This window comes from Gallus gallus, chromosome 4, assembly GCF_016699485.2.
Source record: "Gallus gallus isolate bGalGal1 chromosome 4, bGalGal1.mat.broiler.GRCg7b, whole genome shotgun sequence".
Taxonomy (NCBI): Eukaryota; Metazoa; Chordata; class Aves; order Galliformes; family Phasianidae; genus Gallus; species Gallus gallus.
The window spans coordinates 3,373,009-3,379,556 of NC_052535.1; positions in this window are offsets into that span (position 1 = coordinate 3,373,009).

Below are 6,548 nucleotides of genomic sequence, written 5' to 3' on the forward strand. Positions count from 1 at the left end.
CCTGGATTATTTCTCATCTTCCGTCCACATCACAGTAATGATGGTTGGACCACGGCTTGATGGTTGGACTAGATGATCTTGGTGATCTTTCCAACCTTAGTGAACCTGTGGTTCTATGAATGAACAGAAAGTAGAAAGCTCTGCTAGAGAAGTCTCCTAAGCAACTCTATTCTTCATGTGATTCAGCAACTGCCATTGCAACTGCAGAATGGCATAGTTTTGTTTTCCTTTGAGTTCAAAGAGTAGAGGAAAGATGCAGGAAAGGGAGAATGGAAAAAGAAGATGCCATACTGTGCTGCCTGGGAACAATCAGACTGGCGCAATACAAAACTATGGTGTTTCAAATTTTCTTATTTGAAATTGCAAAAACAGAAGGGTTCTGCAAGACACAGCTCTACTGTGTTTCCTTCCCAGGGTTACAAAATCTGCTTGCAGGTCCGCATGCGACAGCCAGAGCTGCAAAGGCAGAGCTGGGCCATGGTGGGCACTCTCCTGGTAGGAGAGCTTCCAGGGAGCTGGCGATAACCTTGCCAAGGGAACGTGAGTCCATCTTTTCACTGCTTTGTTGTGCACTTTTTCCTATGTGCAATAAATACAATTTTGATACATAAAATTGGTGAGTGAAATAGGGTTAGTCACAGGACTTCCTGACAAAGCTCAAAAACAAGCTTTCCTCACTTCCTTCTTATGAAAGTTCATCTCCCCTCTGCTGCACTGACTTCTTTGTTTCCCTCTTCTCCCACTTATCCCCTGATTCTGATTTGTATCTGAGTCAATCTAGCAACCATTTTGCCTTGCAGCAGCCTTTCCAAACACAACAAGAGGGTGAGGCTCTGGAGTGCACTCTCAACACATCTCCCGGGGATCCTTTTGCACTCTCTGGCAGGTTATTTTGCTGTCTTCCTCATTCACACATCGAGAAAGAGAGAACCAATGGCCCGTGTATTCAGCAGCTCGTTAGCAGTGAATGGTAATGGGGTCTGCAATGCTTCCTCTTCCCTATCTCACATCCTCTGTGTACTTGAAGCTTTGTAGTGGCAGTTTCCTGGACTAAATGCACTGCTCATAGGAGAGGGTACTTACCTAAGTCTCACCATTATTTACATTTCATTTAGAAGCATGGCAACTTTCTTGGATGCAGCACTAGCACGCATTGAGGATGCACCAACTGCTGTGAGTTCTATAGATGAAGCTGTCTGTCACCCTCATGCCATTTAGTCTCCCCACTAGCCTTGCTGGCTTTGATCCATATATTTATGCCTGACCTCCTCATGAGCACAACAGGTAAACTACGTAGCAATTGGATCAGACAAAGCAGAGCTCCCAAAGCAGCTGGGAGAGAAGTAACTTAGCAGTCATCTGCACTTGGTCAGTCCTAGTTGGAAGGAAAATGACCCTATGCACAGGGCTGTACATGAAATTTCCTTTCCCTCCTTCAGTCTCTGCCATTGAACCCACTTAGACCAGCTCCCAGTGTTGGTGACTAGGCTTCATCCATTTACACAGAGAGACCCTTGGGTGGAGTTCTTTATGTTTTACCTATGAGGCTCTGCCCATACAAGAGTGATTGCAGAGCTGAGACAGAACTGTCGGCTCTATTGTCACCTTGTTTTCACCTCAGCCCAATTGTTGGCTGGTTTTCAGCATTCCTTGAGACTTCATTTCCTGCAAACAAGAACTGTGAAGGCAGGAAAGTTTCCAGATCACCTTACTTACGCGCTCAAATGGCAATGAGAAGCCAGCAAGCTTTTCTGATAGCCCCATGTTTCCTCTCTATTCCTGTTATATCTTGCTCTAAAATTAGCAAAACTCTGAACTGTTCTCTCCATCTCAGCTTCTCAGTGGCCTCTCTTTCCCCCTTACTGGCCTTGATAAAGTCATGAGCATCTCCTGACTTCCCTTACACAAGCCACCACCTGTGATGTTTACAGCATGCCCAAAGCTGGGCACTTGCTGTTCTCATCAATTGATGGCCCAAACGAGACACAGATGTTGAACCTCATTTCCCACAATGCAGTGGCTTCTGAACATCTTTCAAAAGATTTGTTCCATACTCTCTTCTTGCTGAAGTCCTCCTTTAACAACCAGCTCAACTTCATGTGTCTTTTGTGCAAACAGGAATTTTCCTCTGAGGCTCCCAGTGAAGGCCATGTTTGTCACTTTGTGCTCTGGGAGGAATTTGGGTAAGTTACACCAGAGACAAAAATCTCTCCGTTCCCTCTCCTAGGAAGGTATCAGCTTCCTGCATGCAATGTGCATCTCTGCTCTGGAAAGGAGCTCAGTAACCACAGTATTATCAGGCTGTCTCTTCACATCAGTTCCTGGCTCAAACACATCCAATTCATTCATTAAAAAGACTTGTTGCCATCATTACCAAGTTCCAGCCGGAGGCTCAGGTGGGTCTCCATGAGCCAAGCTATGGTGCTGCCCCTACCAGGGCACTGTCATTAATAGTAAAGGCATACAAGGCAAATACAGCACTGGGGTCTACTAGTTGCGGCAGTAATACTGTCCCAACTGTTCAAGCTCACTGTTCTTTTTGGGCTCAGCTTGCTGATGGGTGACACTTTCCACTGCCGGGAAACAGGAATGCAAATGTAGACATGGAGAGCAGAGGGCTCTGCATTTGGTCCCCTGCTCTGGCCTTTTAGAAGCTGTAGGCAGAGAAAAGGGCAGTGGTTCTCTCCTATTTCTGACAGCTCCCTGAGGAGTTGCATGATTCTTTTAACTGAGAACCACGAAACCCTCACTTCTCCTCACACAGGTGCCAGGGACAAGCGCTCTCCTACAGCCACATCCCAACACTTTCTCCTCCTCACTGCTTTGGGGCAACAAGGAAGAAACTGGCCGTGGGTTGGGGTGGTCTCAGCCCCATACAAGAACTCACGGTGCTGCAGTCTCTTCCTATCTGCCAACATCACTGCAGGGGAATTGAATTTCTAAGCTGTATTCCTCCAAGGAAACCATGAAGTTATTTCTAGTTTGACCGAAGTTTTCTCTTCTAAGCATCCCCGCCTGTGCTCCCCACCACGCTGTGGCCGCTCCGCCAGCCTGTTTTCAGCAGGTACCAATAGCTGTGATGTGCCAGGAGCCCTTGGAGGGCTGCCCGTGCATTTTGTGAGCCCCGTTGCCACGATACTGAACACAGAGCAGATGTTTATTTCAACAGAGATGGCTTTGATTCCTCTTCAACTTTTCTCTTGAGCTGCCACCATGTGTGAATGCTTCTTCCCAGGAGCCAAGCGCTGTCGGGCCCAACAGGCAGCCCTTGTCACTGCAACCAGCATGGAGGGAAGAGGGCTCGCGAGGCATGTGGCAGAGCAGCACCAATCAAACTGATGGCCCTGGCAGGTTTTAAGTCTCCCAGGAGGGATGAGATGGGCTGAAAATGGATGTGCTTATGTGTGCATGTGTCTGTATGTGTGCACAGCTGCGTGTGTACATACAAGAGCTCGCCTGGCTCTGGCTGGATGATGACAGTTTGGCAAGGCGAGGGAAAAGCAATCTCCTGCTCTCAGCTGGTGCTCCAAGCACTTCACTGTTCTAGTTGTTTCTTCCCAGTTTCTTCACCATATCATTGCTGCCTTGCTGCAGGCCTGGACCAGTGTGCTTGGGGTGATGAGACCACTCTCTTCTGGATAGGAAGAGAAGACAGACACCAAAAAGATCAAAGATGTGATAGAAAAGGTGAGCAGATCCCTTTAAAAACAAAAACAAAACAGTAATTCAAAGTGAGAGTTACTGAGACAAGTTACTACTTCTTTCTGGAGCTGTCTTTCCTTTCCTATTCTTTTTTCATTCCTACTCCTATTCCTTTCACATTCCTATTCATTTCCTATTCCTATTCCTTCTTAAAAAGTTCCTCTCTCTTTGTCTCTCTTTTGTCTCTCTCCCATAACCCGTCCCACCTCTCTCTCTCTCCCCACCCTTTGCTGGGTGCTGGCAGAAGGCTGCTTGGGGCTATCAACCCATGTGGAGCAATTGCTTTTTCTTAAAGAAGCCCTACCAGATCCAGTTTGCTGTTGCTATTTCCTTATATAGAAACGTTTTTAATTCTATAAATACTGCATGTATTTTACTTATACGTGTGTCTGGACCAGCTATGCAAAGAAGCTGTTGCTGATGGGGCTGGCATTTTGTTTGCCCACTGGCAGGGCCTCTCACTCACTTCCTTTACCCCCTTCACTGCTGTGGCCAAAGTATTTTTGGTATTCCAAGTGCGCGAGCTTTGCTGAAATTTTGGTTTCCTGCTATGGGGGGAAATTAGAGCAGAGAAGAGTTATTTAAAAGAATAAAATATATTTGCAAGCAGGGAGGAGAGTATGTGAGAGCATTCTTTCGAGAAGATCTATGCTCTGTGATGTTAAACTATTGAATTGGATATAATTACATACGTGTGTGTGTAAACACACTGTTTATTTTACAAATGAAAGCATAACTAAAGTGTGTTTGTAATGACAATATCAGAAACACGGCATTTAATGCTATCTGACTTCTGCACAGGACTATCCTACAGAGGACTGGCTTCTTTAAGCCATATGCTACACTGAAACAAGAAGTTCAGTAGGACAAGGATCTTTTTATGACAGAGGTGGAAAATTTGCCCTTGAACCTATGAACAGACCATTTGACTTGTTGTAATCTTTGGTCACACGGTGACTCACCGTTCACCACACGGGTACAACACGCATTCACTGTTAGCTCAGCACCTGAGACAACATACTGAGACCTTGATTATGTCAAGGAATATTTCCCAGGAAAAAGGTGGTGAGACTGAGCTGCAGGATTCTTTAGGACCGTGGGTACCGTGTCTCCCTGTTCTGGCAGAGCAAGTAGCTCTGTCTACAATGACAGGAGGGTCCTTCCATTCCAGCTGTGCACCGTTTGGCCGAAGGTCAACCCTCCAGATTGAGACTTCAACACAGGAACAGGCAGATTATGCCAGATTGAATACCTGTCTGCCATGGCAGCTTGTCTGACTGGAGCCAGTGGCAGGAACTTTGGGAAGAGTGTGAGAATGGAGTTAAGCCTGGGCAGTGCTTGCACACACCTCCAAGGTTCTGCAGCTCACGTACTTCCTCAACCAGAGGTGCTGGTTTTATAAATGGTATCTCCCAATATTTTTTTTTTCTTCTTCCATTACACTGTCCAGTCACTTCTGGCCTGCAGCAAAGAGTTCCCCAGTGTAACTATACCCTCTATGAAGAAGTACCTGCTTGTGTTTGTTTTGAATTTGGCACCTGCTTGTTTGATTTAATGATTGTTAGTGTTTGCATGGAAGGAGATGGTGAACAAGCATCCCTCACCCATCCTTTCCATTCCAGGTGTTTATCTCAGCCTGATTATTTTCCTTAAAACTGCAGGAAGTGACAATTAAAAAATAGTTCAGCTATTTCTAAGAAGAAGACTGCAGGAAGACGTGTCATTTTGCCCCTCTATGGAGAAGAAACGTGTCCCCTTGCTTTTGAGGGAGGATACAGAATGTGGTAAAGCAATCATCGTTGGGTCAACGATGTGCCTTTGTTGTCTCCAGGATGAAGTGCACAATTCAGCCACATCATGTGAGAACTGGAAAATCTAAACCCTTAGCTGACGCTGGCAGATGTGGGCAGCTGAATTCCCTCAATAATCCATTTGTGCTGTAGGAGCTCCAAGCACTTGCTGCCCAGGGGAACCCAGAGTTGGAGAAGGCTTTTTACAGCCAGTTCTTCTGGTGGCATCGGGCTGCTGTCACTGTGCTGGGAACAAGGGGAACCTCTACTTTATGTCCTGGCACTCACCTGTGTGCACGTAGGCAGCGGGAGGCTGGAAGCAATTACAGCAGATCACAGAGGAAACAGAGAAGGGTGGATGCTGCAGGAGCTGGAGAACAAGGGGAGGCAAGGAGCTTGGATGCAGGGAGTGGACAGGGAAGTCATGGGAAGAATTGGATGTTTCTAGTCCAATGGCAAGGTTTTACAATTCTAAAAGATTAAATGGATGTAGAAATATCAAAATTGGGGTTGATGAGATCTACGCCTATCTTCCACGCTAGGACTACCAGCAATTCCCAGCAGCAGTACTGGAAGTTCTGCAGCTGCTGAATAACTTGCCTCTAAGACAAAGTGACTCCCAGTGCCCGTGAATCAGAGACTGATTTATGTCGAGGAATGGAGCAATTATATCCTTCCGAAAACATTTCCATTCTTCCCTTTACATCTCTGGTGTACTCATTAATAAAATAAATATGCAGCCTTTTTTTCCTGGTCTCACTCAACTTTTAACATCCAAAACATCTTCAGTGGAGGGTTCCCAATGTAAAGACATGAAAGGCATTGTACTTTACCAGTTTGGGATGCAGTTTTCTGCTTTTATGGGAGGACCCTTTAGCTATGCTGCTTTTATTGCGAGAAAGGTATGAGGAGTCCCTGGAGCCCACAGCTATAAAACACAATATTTTTCTGCTCACCAGTGTAATGACATTCATCTAACTTTGGAAGTGTGAGAGAAATCTCTGCTGTGTTTTATGGCAGGTCTAAAGCAGCTAACGTGGTACAGGTAATCCCAAA